The following is a 20,128-nucleotide window of genomic DNA, read 5'->3' as shown; positions in this document are numbered from 1 at the left end:
GGAAAAGTGGAAGGGAAATAGGAACTTTGGAACAGTGGAAGGGGAATAGAAACTTTAGAACAGTGGAAGGGAAATAGGAACTTTGGAAAAGTGGAAGGGAAATAGGAACTTTATAACAGTGGAAGGGATTTAGGAACTTTGGAACAGTGGAAGGGAATAGGAACTTTGGAACAGTGGAAGGGATAGGAACTTTGGAACAGTGGAAGGGAAATAGGAACTTTGGAACAGTGGAAGGGAAATAGGAACTTTACAACAGTGGAAGGGAAATAGAAACTTTGGAACAGTGGAAGGGAAATAGGAACTTTAGAACAGTGGAAGGGAAATTAGGAACTTTGGAACAGTGGAAGGGAAATAGAACTTTGGAACAGTGGAAGGGGAATAGAAACTTTAGAACAGTGGAAGGAAAATAGGAACTTTGGAAAAGTGGAAGGGAAATAGGAACTTTATAACAGTGGAAGGGATAGGAACTTTGGAACAGTGGAAGGGAATAGGAACTTTGGAACAGTGGAAGGGAAATAGGAACTTTGGAACAGTGGAAGGGAAATAGGAACTTTGGAACAGTGGAAGGGATAGGAACTTTGGAACAGTGGAAGGGAAATAGGAACTTTGGAACAGTGGAAGGGAAATAGGAACTATACAACAGTGGAAGGGGAAATAGAAACTTTGGAACAGTGGAAGGGAAATAGGAACTTTAGAACAGTGGAAGGGAAATAGGAACTTTGGAACAGTGGAAGGGAAATAGGAACTTTAGAACAGTGGAAGGGAAATTGGAACTTTGGAACAGTGGAAGGGAAATAGGAACTTTGGAACAGTGGAAGGGGAATAGAAACTTTAGAACAGTGGAAGGAAATAGGAACTTTGGAAAAGTGGAAGGGAAATAGGAACTTTATAACAGTGGAAGGGATAGGAACTTTGGAACAGTGGAAGGGAATAGGAACTTTAGAACAGTGGAAGGGAAATAGGAACTGGAACAGTGGAAGGGGAAATAGAAACTTTAGAACAGTGGAAGGGAAATAGGAATGGAACAGTGGAAGGGAAATAGGAACTTCAGAACAGTGGAAGGGAAATAGGAATGGAACAGTGGAAGGGAAATAGAACTTTGGAACAGTGGAAGGGAAATAGCAACTTTGGAACAGTGGAAGGGAAATAGGAACTTTATAACAGTGGAAGGGATAGGAACTTTGGAACAGTGGAAGGGAAATAGGAACTTTGGAACAGTGGAAGGGAAATAGGAACTATACAACAGTGGAAGGGAAATAGAACTTTGGAACAGTGGAAGGGAAATAGGAACTTTGGAACAGTGGAAGGGAAATAGGAACTTTGGAACAGTGGAAGGGAAATAGGAACTTTGGAACAGTGGAAGGGAAATAGGAACTTTAGAACAGTGGAAGGGAAATAGGAACTTTGGAACAGTGGAAGGGAAATAGGAACTTTATAACAGTGGAAGGGATTTAGGAACTTTGGAACAGTGGAAGGGAAATAGGAACTTTGGAACAGTGGAAGGGAAATAGGAACTTTACAACAGTGGAAGGGGAAATAGAAACTTTGGAACAGTGGAAGGGAAATAGGAACTTTAGAACAGTGGAAGGGAAATGGAATGGAACAGTGGAAGGGAAATAGGAACTTTGGAACAGTGGAAGGGAATAGGAACTTTAGAACAGTGGAAGGAAAATAGGAACTTTGGAACAGTGGAAGGGATTTAGGAACTTTGGAACAGTGGAAGGGAAATAGGAACTTTAGAACAGTGGAAGGGAAATTGGAATGGAACAGTGGAAGGGAAATAGGAACTTTAGAACAGTGGAAGGGAAATGGAACTTTGGAACAGTGGAAGGGAAATAGGAACTTTAGAACAGTGGAAGGGAAATAGGAACTTTGGAACAGTGGAAGGGAAATAGGAACTTTATAACAGTGGAAGGGATTTAGGAACTTTGGAACAGTGGAAGGGAAATAGGAACTTTAGAACAGTGGAAGGGAAATTGGAATGGAACAGTGGAAGGGAAATAGGAACTTTAGAACAGTGGAAGGGAAATAGCAACTTTCGAACAGTGGAAGGGAAATAGGAACTTTAGAACAGTGGAAGGGAAAATAGGAACTTTGGAACAGTGGAAGGGAAATAGGAACTTTACAACAGTGGAAGGGATTTAGGAACTTTGGAACAGTGGAAGGGAAATAGGAACTTTGGAACAGTGGAAGGGAAATAGGAACTTTAGAACAGTGGAAGGGAAATAGGAACTTTGGAAAAGTGGAAGGGAAATAGGAACTTTGGAACAGTGGAAGGGGAATAGAAACTTTAGAACAGTGGAAGGGAAATAGGAACTTTGAAAAGTGGAAGGGAAATAGGAACTTTATAACAGTGGAAGGGATAGGAAATTTGGAACAGTGGAAGGGAAATAGGAACTTTGGAACAGTGGAAGGGAAATAGGAACTATACAACAGTGGAAGGGAAATAGGAAACTTTGGAACAGTGGAAGGGAAATAGGAACTTTAGAACAGTGGAAGGGAAATTGGAATGGAACAGTGGAAGGGAAATAGAACTTTGGAACAGTGGAAGGGGAATAGAACTTTAGAACAGTGGAAGGAAATAGGAACTTTGGAACAGTGGAAGGGAAATAGGAACTTTGGAACAGTGGAAGGGAAATAGGAACTTTAGAACAGTGGAAGGGAAATAGGAACTTTGGAAACAGTGGAAGGGAAATAGGAACTTTGGAACAGTGGAAGGGGAATAGGAACTTTAGAACAGTGGAAGGGAAATAGGAACTTTGGAACAGTGGAAGGGAAATAGGAACTTTAGAACAGTGGAAGGGAAATAGGAACTTTGGAACAGTGGAAGGGAAATAGGAACTTTGGAACAGTGGAAGGGAAATAGGAACTTACAACAGTGGAAGGGAAATAGGAACTTTGGAACAGTGGAAGGGAAATAGGAACTTTAGAACAGTGGAAGGGAAATTGGAACTTTGGAACAGTGGAAGGGAAATAGGAACTTTGGAACAGTGGAAGGGGAAATAGGAACTTTAGAACAGTGGAAGGAAATAGGAACTTTGGAAACAGTGGAAGGGAAATAGGAACTTTACAACAGTGGAAGGGATTTAGGAACTTTGGAACAGTGGAAGGGAATAGGAACTTTGGAACAGTGGAAGGGAAATAGGAACTTTAGAACAGTGGAAGGGAAATAGGAACTTTGGAAAAGTGGAATGGAAATAGGAACTTTGGAACAGTGGAAGGGAATAGGAACTTTGGAACAGTGGAAGGGAAATAGGAACTTTGGAACAGTGGAAGGGAAATAGGAACTTTATAACAGTGGAAGGGAAATAGGAACTTTGGAACAGTGGAAGGGAAATAGGAACTTTGGAACAGTGGAAGGGAAATAGGAACTTATACAACAGTGGAAGGGAAATAGGAACTTTGGAACAGTGGAAGGGAAATAGGAACTTTAGAACAGTGGAAGGGAAATTGGAACTTTGGAACAGTGGAAGGGAAATAGGAACTTTGGAACAGTGTAAGGGAAATAGGAACTTTAGAACAGTGGAAGGAAATAGGAACTTTGGAACAGTGGAAGGGAAATAGGAACTTTATAACAGTGGAAGGGAAATTTAGGAACTTTGGAACAGTGGAAGGGAGATAGGAACTTTGGAACAGTGGAAGGGAAATAGGAACTTTGGAACAGTGGAAGGGATAGGAACTTTGGAACAGTGGAAGGGATAGGAACTTTGGAACAGTGGAAGGGAAATAGGAACTTTGGAACAGTGGAAGGGAAATAGGAACTATACAACAGTGGAAGGGAAATAGGAACTTTGGAACAGTGGAAGGGAAATAGGAACTTTAGAACAGTGGAAGGAAAATAGGAACTTTGGAACAGTGGAAGGGAAATAGGAACTTTGGAACAGTGGAAGGGAAATGGAATGGAACAGTGGAAGGGAAATAGCAACTTTGGAACAGTGGAAGGGGAATAGAAACTTTGGAACAGTGGAAGGAAAATAGGATCTTTGGAAACAGTGGAAGGGAAATAGGAACTTTATAACAGTGGAAGGGATAGGAACTTTGGAACAGTGGAAGGGAATAGGAACTTTGGAACAGTGGAAGGGAAATAGGAACTATACAACAGTGGAAGGGGAAATAGAAACTTTAGAACAGTGGAAGGGAAATAGGATTGGAACAGTGGAAGGGAAATAGGAACTTCAGAACAGTGGAAGGGAAATTGGAATGGAACAGTGGAAGGGAAATAGGAACTTTAGAACAGTGGAAGGGAAATAGGAATGGAACAGTGGAAGGGAAATAGGAACTTTAGAACAGTGGAAGGGAAATAGCAACTTTGGAACAGTGGAAGGGAAATAGGAACTTTAGAACAGTGGAAGGAAAATAGGAACTTTAGAACAGTGGAAGGGAAATAGGAACTTTAGAACAGTGGAAGGGAAATAGGAACTTTGGAACAGTGGAAGGGAAATAGGAACTTTAGAACAGTGGAAGGGAAAATAGGAACTTTGGAACAGTGGAAGGGAAATAGGAACTTTGGAACAGTGGAAGGGAAATAGGAACTTTGGAACAGTGGAAGGGAAATAGAAACTTTAGAACAGTGGAAGGAAAATGGAACTTTAGAACAGTGGAAGGGAAATAGGAACTTTGGAACAGTGGAAGGGAAATAGGAACTTTGGAACAGTGGAAGGGAAATAGGAACTTTAGAACAGTGGAAGGGAAATAGGAACTTTGGAAACAGTGGAAGGGAAATAGGAACTTTGGAACAGTGGAAGGGGAATAGAACTTTAGAACAGTGGAAGGGAAATAGGAACTTTGGAAACAGTGGAAGGGAAATAGGAACTTTATAACAGTGGAAGGGAAATAGGAACTTTAGAACAGTGGAAGGGAATAGGAACTTTGGAACAGTGGAAGGGAAATAGGAACTTTGGAACAGTGGAAGGGAAATAGGAACTTTACAACAGTGGAAGGGGAAATAGAAACTTTAGAATAGTGGAAGGGAAATAGGAATGGAACAGTGGAAGGGAAATAGGAACTTTGGAACAGTGGAAGGGAATAGGAACTTTAGAACAGTGGAAGGAAAATAGGAACTTTGGAACAGTGGAAGGGAAATAGGAATGGAACAGTGGAAGGGAAATAGGAACTTTAGAACAGTGGAAGGGAAATAGGAATGGAACAGTGGAAGGGAAATAGCAACTTTGGAACAGTGGAAGGGGAATAGAAACTTTAGAACAGTGGAAGGAAAATAGGAACTTTAGAACAGTGGAAGGGAAATTGGAATGGAACAGTGGAAGGGAAATAGGAACTTTAGAACAGTGGAAGGGAAATAGGAATGGAACAGTGGAAGGGAAATAGCAACTTTGGAACAGTGGAAGGGGAATAGAAACTTTAGAACAGTGGAAGGAAAATAGGAACTTTAGAACAGTGGAAGGGAAATTGGAATGGAACAGTGGAAGGGAAATAGGAACTTTAGAACAGTGGAAGGGAAATAGGAATGGAACAGTGGAAGGGAAATAGCAACTTTGGAACAGTGGAAGGGGAATAGAAACTTTAGAACAGTGGAAGGAAAATAGGAACTTTAGAACAGTGGAAGGGAAATTGGAATGGAACAGTGGAAGGGAAATAGGAACTTTAGAACAGTGGAAGGGAAATAGGAACTTTGGAACAGTGGAAGGGGAATAGAAACTTTGGAACAGTGGAAGGAAAATAGGAACTTTAGAACAGTGGAAGGGAAATAGGAACTTTATAACAGTGGAAGGGAAATAGGAACTTTGGAACAGAGGAAGGGAAATAGGAACTTTATAACAGTGGAAGGGAAAAAGGAACTTTGGAACAGTGGAAGGGAAATAGGAACTTTAGAACAGTGGAAGGGAAATAGCAACTTTGGAACAGTGGAAGGGGAATAGAACTTTAGAACAGTGGAAGGGAAATAGGAACTTTAGAACAGTGGAAGGGAAATAGGAACTTTGGAACAGTGGAAGGGAAATAGGAACTTTGGAACAGAGGAAGGGAAATAGGAACTTTATAACAGTGGAAGGGAAAAAGGAACTTTGGAACAGTGGAAGGGAAATAGGAACTTTAGAACAGTGGAAGGGAAATAAGAACTTTGGAACAGTGGAAGGGAAATAGGAACTTTATAACAGTGGAATGCAAATAGGAACTTTGGAACAGTGGAATGCAAATAGGAACTTTGGAACAGTGGAATACAAATAGGAACTTTAGAACAGTGGAATGGAAATAGGAACTTTGGAACAGTGGAATGGAAATAGGAACTTTGGAACAGTGGAAGGGAAAAAGGAACTTTAGAACAGTGGAAGGGAAAATAGGAACTTTGGAACAGTGGAAGGGAAATAGGAACTTTATAACAGTGGAAGGGAAAATAGGAACTTTATAACAGTGGAAGGGAAATAGGACTTTAGAACAGTGGAAGGGAAAATAGGAACTTTGGAACAGTGGAATGGAAATAGGAACTTTGGAACAGTGGAAGGGAAATAGAAACTTTAGAACAGTGGAAGGAAAAATAGGAACTTTAGAACAGTGGAAGGGAAAAAGGAACTTTATAACAGTGGAAGGGAAATAGGATCTTTAGAACAGTGGAAGGGAAAATAGGAACTTTGGAACAGTGGAATGGAAATAGGAACTTTGGAACAGTGGAAGGGAAATAGAAACTTTAGAACAGTGGAAGGGAAAAAGGAACTTTGGAACAGTGGAAGGGAAATAGGAACTTTAGAACAGTGGAAGGGAAAATAGGAACTTTGGAACAGTGGAAGGGAAATAGGAACTTTATAACAGTGGAAGGGAAAAAGGAACTTTGGAACAGTGGAAGGGAAATAGTAACTTTATAACAGTGGAAGGGAAAAAGGAACTTTGGAACAGTGGAAGGGAAATAGGATCTTTAGAACAGTGGAACGGAAAAAGGAACTTTGGAACAGTGGAATGGAATAGGAACTTTGGAACAGTGGAATGGAAATAGGAACTTCGGAACAGTGGAAGGGAAAAAGGAACTTTGGAACATGGAATGGAAATAGGAACTTTGGAACAGTGGAATGGAAATAGGAACTTTGGAACAGTGGAATGGAAATAGGAACTTTGAACAGTGGAAGGGAAAAGGGAACTTTGGAACAGTGGAATGGATATAGGAACTTTGGAACAGTGGAAGGGAAATAGGAACTTCGGAACAGTGGAAGGGAAAAAGGAACTTTGGAACAGTGGAATGGAAATAGGAACTTTGGAACAGTAGAATGGAAATAGGAACTTTGGAACAGTGGAATGGAAATAGGAACTTTGAACAGTGGAAGGGAAAAGGGAACTTTGGAACAGTAGAATGGAAAAAGGAACTTTGGAACAGTGGAAGGGAAATAGGAACTTTGAACAGTGGAAGGGAAAAGGGAACTTTGGAACAGTGGAATGGAAATAGGAACTTTGGAACAGTGGAATGGAAATAGGAACTTTGGAACAGTGGAAGGGAAAAAGGAACTTTATAACAGTGGAAGGGAAATAGGAACTTTATAACAGTGGAAGGGTAAAAGGAACTTTGGAACAGTGGAATGGAAATAGGAACTTTGGAACAGTGGAAGGGAAAAGGAACTTTGGAACAGTGGAATGGAAATAGGAACTTTGGAACAGTGGAAGGGAAAAGGAACTTTGGAACAGTGGAATGGAAATAGGAACTATGGAACATTGGAAGGGAAATAGGAACTTTAAAACAGTGGAAGGGAAATAGGAACTTTAGAACAGTGGAAGGGAAAAAGGAACTTTGGAACAGTGGAATGGAAATAGGAACTTTGGAACAGTGGAAGGGAAATAGGAACTTTGGAACAGTGGAAGGGAAAAAGGAACTTTGGAACAGTGGAATGGAAATAGGAACTTTGGAACAGTGGAAGGGAAATAGGAACTTTATAACAGTGGAAGGGAAAAAGGAACTTTGGAACAGTGGAATGGAAATAGGAACTTTGGAACAGTGGAAGGGAAATAGCAACTTTGGAACAGTGGAAGGAAAATAGGAACTTTGGAACAGTGGAATGGAAATAGGAACTTTGGAACAGTGGAATGGAAATAGGAACTTTGGAACAGTGGAAGGGAAATAGGAACTTTATAACAGTGGAAGGGAAAAAGGAACTTTGGAACAGTGGAATGGAAATAGGAACTTTGGAACAGTGGAATGGAAATAGGAACTTTGGAACAGTGGAAGGGAAATAGGAACTTTATAACAGTGGAAGGGAAAAAGGAACTTTGGAACAGTGGAATGGAAATAGGAACAGTGGAATGGAAATAGGAACTTTGGAACAGTGGAAGGGAAAAAGGAACTTTGGAACAGTGGAATGGAAATAGGAACTTTGGAACAGTGGAAGGGAAATAGGAACTTTATAACAGTGGAAGGGAAAAAGGAACTTTGGAACAGTGGAATGGAAATAGGAACTTTGGAACAGTGGAAGGGAAATAGGAACTTTAAAACTGTGGAAGGGAAAAGGGAACTTTGGAACAGTAGAATGGAAATAGGAACTTTGGAACAGTGGAAGGGAAATAGGAACTTTATAACAGTGGAAGGGAAAAGGGAACTTTGGAACAGTAGAATAGAAATAGGAACTTTAGAACAGTGGAAGGGAAATAGGAACTTTATAACAGTGGAAGGGAAAAAGGAACTTTGGAACAGTGGAAGGGAAATAGGAACTTTAGAACAGTGGAAGGGAAATAGGAACTTTAGAACAGTGGAAGGGAAAAAGGAACTTTGGAACAGTGGAAGGGAAATAGGAACTTTAGAACAGTGGAAGGGAAATAGGAACTTTAGAACAGTGGAAGGGAAAAAGGAACTTTGGAACAGTGGAGGGGAAATAGGAACTTTATAACAGTGGAAGGGAAAAAGGAACTTTGGAACAGTGGAAGGGAAATAGGAACTTTATAACAGTGGAAGGGAAAAAGGAACTTTGGAACAGTGGAAGGGAAATGGGAACTTTAGAACAGTGGAAAGGAAATAGGAACTTTATAACAGTGGAAGGGAAAAAGGAACTTTGGAACAGTGGAAGGGAAATAGGAACTTTAGAACAGTGGAAGGGAAATAGGAACTTTAGAACAGTGGAAGGGAAAAAGGAACTTTGGAACAGTGGAAGGGAAATAGGAACTTTATAACAGTGGAAGGGAAAAAGGAACTTTGGAACAGTGGAAGGGAAATAGGAACTTTAGAACAGTGGAAGGGAAAAAGGAACTTTGGAACAGTGGAATGCAAATAGTAACTTTGGAACAGTGGAAGGGAAAAAGGAACTTTGGAACAGTGGAAGGGAAATAGGAACTTTAGAACAGTGGAAGGGAAATAGGAACTTTATAACAGTGGAAGGGAAAAAGGAACTTTGGAACAGTGGAAGGGAAATAGGAACTTTATAACAGTGGAAGGGAAAAAGGAACTTTGGAACAGTGGAAGGGAAATAGGAACTTTAGAACAGTGGAAGGGAAATAGGAACTTTATAACAGTGGAAGGGAAAAAGGAACTTTGGAACAGTGGAAGGGAAATAGGAACTTTAGAACAGTGGAAGGGAAATAGGAACTTTAGAACAGTGGAAGGGAAAAAGGAACTTTGGAACAGTGGAAGGGAAATAGGAACTTTATAACAGTGGAAGGGAAAAAGGAACTTTGGAACAGTGGAAGGGAAATAGGAACTTTAGAACAGTGGAAGGGAAAAAGGAACTTTGGAACAGTGGAATGCAAATAGGAACTTTGGAACAGTGGAAGGGAAAAAGGAACTTTGGAACAGTGGAAGGGAAATAGGAACTTTAGAACAGTGGAAGGGAAATAGGAACTTTAGAACAGTGGAAGGGAAAAGGAACTTTAGAACAGTGGAAGGGAAATAGGAACTTTATAACAGTGGAAGGGAAAAAGGAACTTTGGAACAGTGGAAGGGAAATAGGAACTTTAGAACAGTGGAAGGGAAAAAGGAACTTTGGAACAGTGGAAGGGAAATAGGAACTTTATAACAGTGGAAGGGAAAAGGGAACTTTGGAACAGTGGAAGGGAAATAGGAACTTTAGAACAGTGGAAGGGAAAAAGGAACTTTGGAACAGTGGAAGGGAAATAGGAACTTTAGAACAGTGGAAGGGAAAAAGGAACTTTGGAACAGTGGAAGGGAAATAGGAACTTTATAACAGTGGAAGGGAAAAGGGAACTTTGGAACAGTGGAATAGAAATAGGAACTTTAGAACAGTGGAAGGGAAATAGGAACTTTATAACAGTGGAAGGGAAAAAGGAACTTTGGAACAGTGGAAGGGAAATAGGAACTTTAGAACAGTGGAAGGGAAAAAGGAACTTTGGAACAGTGGAAGTGAAATAGGAACTTTATAACAGTGGAAGGGAAAAAGGAACTTTGGAACAGTGGAAGGGAAATAGGAACTTTAGAACAGTGGAAGGGAAAAAGGAACTTTGTAACAGTGGAAGGGAAATAGGAACTTTATAACAGTGGAAGGGAAAAGGGAACTTTGGAACAGTGGAATAGAAATAGGAACTTTAGAACAGTGGAAGGGAAATAGGAACTTTATAACAGTGGAAGGGAAAAAGGAACTTTGGAACAGTGGAAGGGAAAAAGGAACTTTGGAACAGTGGAAGGGAAATAGGAACTTTAGAACAGTGGAAGGGAAAAAGGAACTTTGGAACAGTGGAAGGGAAAAAGGAACTTTGGAACAGTGGAAGGGAAATAGGAACTTTAGAACAGTGGAAGGGAAAAGGGAACTTTGGAACAGTGGAATAGAAATAGGAACTTTAGAACAGTGGAAGGGAAATAGGAACTTTATAACAGTGGAAGGGAAAAAGGAACTTTGGAACAGTGGAAGGGAAATAGGAACTTTAGAACAGTGGAAGGGAAATAGGAACTTTAGAACAGTGGAAGGGAAAAAGGAACTTTGGAACAGTGGAAGGGAAATAGGAACTTTATAACAGTGGAAGGGAAAAAGGAACTTTGGAACAGTGGAAGGGAAATAGGAACTTTAGAACAGTGGAATGGAAAAAGGAACTTTGGAACAGTGGAATGCAAATAGGAACTTTGGAACAGTGGAAGGGAAAAAGGAACTTTGGAACAGTGGAAGGGAAATAGGAACTTTAGAACAGTGGAAGGGAAATAGGAACTTTAGAACAGTGGAAGGGAAAAGGAACTTTAGAACAGTGGAAGGGAAATAGGAACTTTATAACAGTGGAAGGGAAAAAGGAACTTTGGAACAGTGGAAGGGAAATAGGAACTTTAGAACAGTGGAAGGGAAAAAGGAACTTTGGAACAGTGGAAGGGAAATAGGAACTTTATAACAGTGGAAGGGAAAAGGGAACTTTGGAACAGTGGAAGGGAAATAGGAACTTTAGAACAGTGGAAGGGAAAAAGGAACTTTGGAACAGTGGAAGGGAAATAGGAACTTTAGAACAGTGGAAGGGAAAAAGGAACTTTGGAACAGTGGAAGGGAAATAGGAACTTTATAACAGTGGAAGGGAAAAGGGAACTTTGGAACAGTGGAATAGAAATAGGAACTTTAGAACAGTGGAAGGGAAATAGGAACTTTATAACAGTGGAAGGGAAAAAGGAACTTTGGAACAGTGGAAGGGAAATAGGAACTTTAGAACAGTGGAAGGGAAAAAGGAACTTTGGAACAGTGGAAGTGAAATAGGAACTTTATAACAGTGGAAGGGAAAAAGGAACTTTGGAACAGTGGAAGGGAAATAGGAACTTTAGAACAGTGGAAGGGAAAAAGGAACTTAGGAACAGTGGAAGGGAAATAGGAACTTTATAACAGTGGAAGGGAAAAGGGAACTTTGGAACAGTGGAATAGAAATAGGAACTTTAGAACAGTGGAAGGGAAATAGGAACTTTATAACAGTGGAAGGGAAAAAGGAACTTTGGAACAGTGGAAGGGAAAAAGGAACTTTGGAACAGTGGAAGGGAAATAGGAACTTTAGAACAGTGGAAGGGAAAAAGGAACTTTGGAACAGTGGAAGGGAAAAAGGAACTTTGGAACAGTGGAAGGGAAATAGGAACTTTAGAACATTGGAAGGGAAAAGGGAACTTTGGAACAGTGGAATAGAAATAGGAACTTTAGAACAGTGGAAGGGAAATAGGAACTTTATAACAGTGGAAGGGAAAAAGGAACTTTGGAACAGTGGAAGGGAAAAAGGAACTTTGGAACAGTGGAAGGGAAATAGGAACTTTAGAACAGTGGAAGGGAAAAAGGAACTTTGGAACAGTGGAAGGGAAATAGGAACTTTAGAACAGTGGAAGGGAAAAAGGAACTTTGGAACAGTGGAAGGGAAATAGGAACTTTATAACAGTGGAAGGGAAAAAGGAACTTTAGAACAGTGGAAGGGAAATAGGAACTTTATAACAGTGGAAGGGAAAAAGGAACTTTGGAACAGTGGAAGGGAAAAAGGAACTTTGGAACAGTGGAAGGGAAATAGGAACTTTATAACAGTGGAAGGGAAAAAGGAACTTTAGAACAGTGGAAGGGAAATAGGAACTTTATAACAGTGGAAGGGAAAAAGGAACTTTGGAACAGTGGAAGGGAAAAAGGAACTTTGGAACAGTGGAAGGGAAATAGGAACTTTAGAACAGTGGAAGGGAAAAAGGAACTTTGGAACAGTGGAAGGGAAAAAGGAACTTTGGAACAGTGGAAGGGAAATAGGAACTTTAGAACAGTGGAAGGGAAAAGGGAACTTTGGAACAGTGGAAGGGAAATAGGAACTTTATAACAGTGGAAGGGAAAAGGGAACTTTGGAACAGTGGAATAGAAATAGGAACTTTAGAACAGTGGAAGGGAAATAGGAACTTTATAACAGTGGAAGGGAAAAAGGAACTTTGGAACAGTGGAAGGGAAATAGGAACTTTAGAACAGTGGAAGGGAAAAAGGAACTTTGGAACAGTGGAAGGGAAAAAGGAACTTTGGAACAGTGGAAGGGAAATAGGAACTTTATAACAGTGGAAGGGAAAAGGGAACTTTGGAACAGTGGAATAGAAATAGGAACTTTAGAACAGTGGAAGGGAAATAGGAACTTTATAACAGTGGAAGGGAAAAAGGAACTTTGGAACAGTGGAAGGGAAATAGGAACTTTAGAACAGTGGAAGGGAAAAAGGAACTTTGGAACAGTGGAAGTGAAATAGGAACTTTATAACAGTGGAAGGGAAAAAGGAACTTTGGAACAGTGGAAGGGAAATAGGAACTTTAGAACAGTGGAAGGGAAAAAGGAACTTAGGAACAGTGGAAGGGAAATAGGAACTTTATAACAGTGGAAGGGAAAAGGGAACTTTGGAACAGTGGAATAGAAATAGGAACTTTAGAACAGTGGAAGGGAAATAGGAACTTTATAACAGTGGAAGGGAAAAAGGAACTTTGGAACAGTGGAAGGGAAAAAGGAACTTTGGAACAGTGGAAGGGAAATAGGAACTTTAGAACAGTGGAAGGGAAAAAGGAACTTTGGAACAGTGGAAGGGAAAAAGGAACTTTGGAACAGTGGAAGGGAAATAGGAACTTTAGAACAGTGGAAGGGAAAAGGGAACTTTGGAACAGTGGAATAGAAATAGGAACTTTAGAACAGTGGAAGGGAAATAGGAACTTTATAACAGTGGAAGGGAAAAAGGAACTTTGGAACAGTGGAAGGGAAAAAGGAACTTTGGAACAGTGGAAGGGAAATAGGAACTTTAGAACAGTGGAAGGGAAAAAGGAACTTTGGAACAGTGGAAGGGAAATAGGAACTTTAGAACAGTGGAAGGGAAAAAGGAACTTTGGAACAGTGGAAGGGAAATAGGAACTTTATAACAGTGGAAGGGAAAAAGGAACTTTAGAACAGTGGAAGGGAAATAGGAACTTTATAACAGTGGAAGGGAAAAAGGAACTTTGGAACAGTGGAAGGGAAAAAGGAACTTTGGAACAGTGGAAGGGAAATAGGAACTTTATAACAGTGGAAGGGAAAAAGGAACTTTAGAACAGTGGAAGGGAAATAGGAACTTTATAACAGTGGAAGGGAAAAAGGAACTTTGGAACAGTGGAAGGGAAAAAGGAACTTTGGAACAGTGGAAGGGAAATAGGAACTTTAGAACAGTGGAAGGGAAAAAGGAACTTTGGAACAGTGGAAGGGAAAAAGGAACTTTGGAACAGTGGAAGGGAAATAGGAACTTTAGAACAGTGGAAGGGAAAAGGGAACTTTGGAACAGTGGAATAGAAATAGGAACTTTAGAACAGTGGAAGGGAAATAGGAACTTTATAACAGTGGAAGGGAAAAAGGAACTTTGGAACAGTGGAAGGGAAAAAGGAACTTTGGAACAGTGGAAGGGAAATAGGAACTTTAGAACAGTGGAAGGGAAAAAGGAACTTTGGAACAGTGGAAGGGAAATAGGAACTTTATAACAGTGGAAGGGAAAAGGGAACTTTGGAACAGTGGAATAGAAATAGGAACTTTAGAACAGTGGAAGGGAAATAGGAACTTTATAACAGTGGAAGGGAAAAAGGAACTTTGGAACAGTGGAAGGGAAAAAGGAACTTTGGAACAGTGGAAGGGAAATAGGAACTTTAGAACAGTGGAAGGGAAAAAGGAACTTTGGAACAGTGGAAGGGAAATAGGAACTTTAGAACAGTGGAAGGGAAAAAGGAACTTTGGAACAGTGGAAGGGAAATAGGAACTTTAGAACAGTGGAAGGGAAATAGGAACTTTATAACAGTGGAAGGGAAAAAGGAACTTTGGAACAGTGGAAGGGAAAAAGGAACTTTGGAACAGTGGAAGGGAAATAGGAACTTTATAACAGTGGAAGGGAAATAGGAACTTTAGAACAGTTGAAGGGAAAAAGGAACTTTGGAACAGTGGAAGGGAAAAAGGAACTTTAGAACAGTGGAAGGGAAATAGGAACTTTATAACAGTGGAAGGGAAAAAGGAACTTTGGAACAGTGGAAGGGAAAAAGGAACTTTGGAACAGTGGAAGGGAAATAGGAACTTTAGAACAGTGGAAGGGAAAAAGGAACTTTGGAACAGTGGAAGGGAAAAAGGAACTTTGGAACAGTGGAAGGGAAATAGGAACTTTAGAACAGTGGAAGGGAAAAGGAACTTTGGAACAGTGGAATAGAAATAGGAACTTTAGAACAGTGGAAGGGAAATAGGAACTTTATAACAGTGGAAGGGAAAAAGGAACTTTGGAACAGTGGAAGGGAAAAAGGAACTTTGGAACAGTGGAAGGGAAATAGGAACTTTATAACAGTGGAAGGGAAAAAGGAACTTTGGAACAGTGGAAGGGAAAAAGGAACTTTGGAACAGTGGAAGGGAAAGAGGATCTTTAGAACAGTGGAAGGGAAAAAGGAACTTTGGAACAGTGGAAGGGAAATAGGAACTTTAGAACAGTGGAAGGGAAATAGGAGTTTTCGTATTTTTGCGAGTTCGTAACTGAACCGCATTCATGAGATAACTTCTGAAACCAAACCAACCACAGTTCGACAGCTCTAGACTGCCGTCTTGTAGGTTGGGGATTTGGAAATAATATTGCTGGGGGGGTGAACCTGCAAATATTATGTCCGTGAAAATACTCACCTTTATAACTGCAGAAGACTGCAATGCATCATCTGGTGTCCCTCTTGTAAGAAAGGGAGAACAGAAATGAGTATTCAATTGATTATCGCATGGATAAACAATTTGCAAAATCGTCTTTTGACAAAAATAGCTTAAGACAGAAAGCTAAAAGAGATAGTGGGAGACACATACCCGTGTATCCCTTGTGAGCCAATGCTGTTGCTTCTCCTCAGTATTAAGATAAGGAAATTCCTCCAGCCGGGGAATTCCCTGAAGAAAAAAGGGGGTTCGAACACCTAGGTGTAAGGAAGTGTACAAGCACTGTCCCTCTCTGTACTTAACGCTGTGAGGTAAGGAGGATTGATTCACAATCAGAGTATCGAAGGAATGTCATTCTTTCGAAATAGGAGCGGTAACAGCAGAAGTTCGCATCCAAAATATATTGATTAGAAATTAAAAGACATATATTTATGTATCCCAACCTATCTATTTGCTGTAACCTCTCTTACAATATTAAAACAGGGAGTTTCCTGAACAGGGAAACTCAGGGATAAGGGCTCTCGCCTTTAGGGGTTAGAGGCATCACACCACCGGCCCTTTACGAAATTTAATATTGCAGAGTAAATGGAAACTGATTTCAAATCAGAATATTGATGAAATATTATTCTATCAATATAGAATTGGGTTCAGCAAATATCTGGACAGGGATACCCAAGATATATTGGAAATAACTACTAGTATGATATATACGTTAGTTATCCATCTGCCGTATTTACTATACTGCAAATATACTGACTACCTGCATAGGCCTATACCGTAGTTCAGCCGGCAGAAAATAAAAGACATATACTTATGCATCTCAACCAATCTATTTGCTGTGACCTCCCTCACAATATTAAATCAGGGAGTTTCCTGATCGGGGAAACTCAGGGATAAGGACTCTCCCTTATAGGGGTTAGAGGTGTCACACCACCAGCCCTTTACGAAATTCAATATTGCAGGGTAAATGGAAACTGATTTCAAATCAGAGTATTGATGAAATGTTATTCCATAAATATAGAATGGGGTTCAGCAAATATCTGGGCAGGGATACCCAAGATAAAATGGAAATAACTACTGGTATAATATATACGTTAGTTATTCATCTGCCGTATATACTATACTGCAAATATACTGACTACCTGTATAGACATATACTGTAGTTCAGCCGGCATGTTGCCGGATTAGCTAGCTATTGCCAGAGCATCTAGCAAGCTAGATAAAAGAGAGAGAGAGAAAGCATGGAGTGAAGGCTATTTATTATTGTATATGTATACAGTAATAAAAGATGTAAAAGTCTAATTTTACTGCCTTTCTCCGAAAAGAAGGTTCACTTCCATTTAGCCACAGTACTATTGCCGGCTTACTAATGTAGGCCAGCCTCCGGCAGCACGAGTACAGTCGGCATACTACCTACTGACTCAATACCTATCTGTGCCGGTCTACTGGCGGCCAGAACAATACGCCGACAACGGAAACTGTGGCTAGCAGTTCAAGGGAGAACTGGAGAACCTTGGTGACACAAGGGACCTCCCATCCACAGCCGCCAAGGCCGCTGGAAGCCGGCAGTCGCCGACAGCCGTCATGGCCGCCGGCAGTCGGCAGTCGCCGACAGCCGTCATAGCCGCCGGCAGTCGGCAGTTGCCGGCAGTCGGCAGTTGCCGGCAGTCGGCAGTTGCCGACAGCTGACGGCTGAGGAGGGGGGGAGGTCTGGGCGGCTCCGGCAACCCACCGGCAATGGTAAGGTTGCAGGACTCCAGCACAGGAAAGACAATGGCTCGGCCATCGTAAAAGAACAGAGAGGGGAGGGGAAAGGGTCCTATATGAGGTATAGGAAGGACCGGCAATGTTGCCGGACCTACACACCTTGAAGAAACTGGCACGACCACAAGCGGTAGGAGAATCATTATTCTCCAGCTTAGGAGGTGCTAGTACAGTTAAGGGGACGGCAGCTCATGCCATTCCTCTCAATAAGGGAGAAACAGAGTTCCAATGCCGGCGCCATCCTAGGCCACAAGAGTATACGACTCTAAAGCCTAGGGCCGGCGAGCATAGGACTAGTCTACTAGACCACAGGGAGAAGGTGGCGGCAACATTCGACCACTTCAGGTGTAATCTAGGGAGGGCTAGCCTCCTATGCCGGCAGTTCCGCCGGCAGGGGAATGCAATCATCCCGCCGACCAACTGCCGACAAAGACTAAATACTCTGAGGTTCTGATCGAATCCCAAAACTTGCCTTCTGCCGTTAAGGGATGAGACAGAAAACTCTAGGTTAATCATGCCTGAATTCAAAATTCAAGGCCAACGCAGAGAGTTGTAGCCTAAGGCTACTCTCAGAGGGAAGAGAGATTACCCATAAATCTCCTGCGAGATTAGCAACGGTTAGTATAATTCCAGGAGTGATAACCAATACACAAGGGTAACCAGGGAAATGACGAAAGTATGTGTTGTCTAGGTTATGTTACCTAGACAAGACGAGATCTCTGTTACCTAAATCACCAAAACTCTGACATATACGATCGTCACGGAAAAGGGAAAATTATGCTTATAAATATCTTTAAAATATGTAATGTCTAAATAGCTTTCATAATAACAATTAAGCTATTTAAACCAGAATGTCGTTCTGCTAACTAAATAGCACACGTTCAAAGAACGACAGCGTCTATGGCGATACCGGCAATCGGCGAAGATCCACACACAATAAATACACTAAATTCATTGTGAGGCTGGAACTAAATTACATATTGTAAAGAATAAATACTCAACTTTCTGGATGGAGAAAGAAGTCGTAGAAAGCATAAAGATTCCCAGAAATCGATCGAAAATGTCAGATCGACAGGGAACACCACCGTAGCGAGTCGCTACAGATAAAGGAATGACCGCCAGAGGGAGTTGGCACGGTTGTGATACGAATGTAGTAGGGGAACCAGGGTAATCTTTGTTGCGGTTACCCTTCTATTCTGCCACGTATTCCCCCTCGAGGCGTAAAGGCTATTCGGGGTGCAGATTGCCATGTGGCGTGTCAAGAATACGTCCCCTGATGATATACGATACCCTTGAGAGTAATCTTAAAGGTACTCGCGCCAGAAGTTGGAATTCTGTGAAACCTTTGGTTTGATTCTCTGGGAATATCACTGTAGTCATATGTACCCTTGGGAAGCTACTAAAGGAACCTTCCATTAGGACGTCATGGCTTGAGCCCAAAAATGCCGATTTTCCACTATTATGTGCGATTGGAGGGACCAGATCAAAGTCACAGGCCCAAAATCTGGAATCCTCAGGGGCCACGCTACGACTGTATTACGACTGTCGAATGAGTATTACGATTATGTTTCGATGATTGTAAAGGTATTTACGATGATCGGTTGTGTGCTAGGGAAATTAGGCCACGCCCCCTTTAACAATGTTCGGAATGTTGCACGATCGTCGTAAGAAGCGATTCGATTTCCGGCAGTCGTTCAACAATTATCAGAAGGTCGCAACCGAGGTTATTTGTTTTCACCGAAGTTCGTGCGCACATTTTGATAATCGTATTCTAGATTACGATGATCTAAACGCTCTTCGATGATCGAAGACTCGTTTGGAGATCGAAGACACGTTTAGATGATCAAAGACACGTTACGATGATCAGAAAAATGCATGCCGAAGTTCGTTAAAAATTTTGACAAATGGCAGTTGCCCCGACCATTTAGCGCGGCGCTAAATTGTCGGCCCGGTTCGGGGCACGTAGGTCCGCGCCACGAGGCTCGCCCCGCTTCCCGACATTCGTACAAACCTCGCCGACGTGGCAAAAAGGCCCCTTCGACATTCGGCCATTACACCTTCGAAGGCTTCCATAATCGCTATAGTTGCCAACTACCAATTTTCCTGTCTTCGGGAGCAAGAGAGCAAAATCGTGAATGTGTGAACCCAGCATAAGGAAGGACATGGCCCCTTTGAAGATGGTGTTTGCAGAAAACCTTGTGTTGATCAGAGTAAGGAAGTCTTTGAAATTGGCAAAAAGATAGAAAAGTTAGAACGGTAAGTTTAAAGTTAAAGATCATTAGCGCCAAAGATATTTTCTACATTCAGAATATGTATGAAGAGAATGTTTATACTATGGTGGAGAGGTCGACACTGAAAGATGAATTTGTCAGCATATATCTGTACACATAATTGATAAGAAATAAACAAAAACCATGAAATTAAATAATATATAAGATGAAAAACGAATAAATAACTTTGGTGGAAGTCGAGGACTGGAAGCCAAGCGAATATGCCCCTTGAACATCATATATATATATATATATATATATATATATATATATATATTATATATATATATATATATATATATATATATATATATATATATATATATACAGTGTATATATATATATATATATATATATATATATATATATATATATATATATATATATATATATACAGTATATATATATATATATATATATATATATATATATATATATATATATATATATATACAGTATATATATATATATATATATATATATATATATATATATATATATATATATATATATATATATATATATATATACAGTGTATATATATATATATATATATATATATATATATATATACAGTG

At 40.5% G+C, this 20,128-nt stretch overlaps 1 protein-coding gene across 1 annotated transcript in view; it reads left to right on the top strand.

The window, feature by feature from the left end:
• The window catches only part of LOC137637794 (uncharacterized), a 379,868-nt gene that overhangs the window by 358,859 nt on the left and 881 nt on the right, over window positions 1-20,128 (top strand). The gene's annotated exons all lie outside the window — the stretch shown is intronic.

The sequence above is a fragment of the Palaemon carinicauda genome, chromosome 3 (genome assembly GCF_036898095.1).
Source record: "Palaemon carinicauda isolate YSFRI2023 chromosome 3, ASM3689809v2, whole genome shotgun sequence".
NCBI lineage: Eukaryota > Metazoa > Arthropoda > Malacostraca > Decapoda > Palaemonidae > Palaemon > Palaemon carinicauda.
Note: the sequence above shows the minus strand (reverse complement) of the source record. Positions and strands in the feature narration are given on the sequence as shown.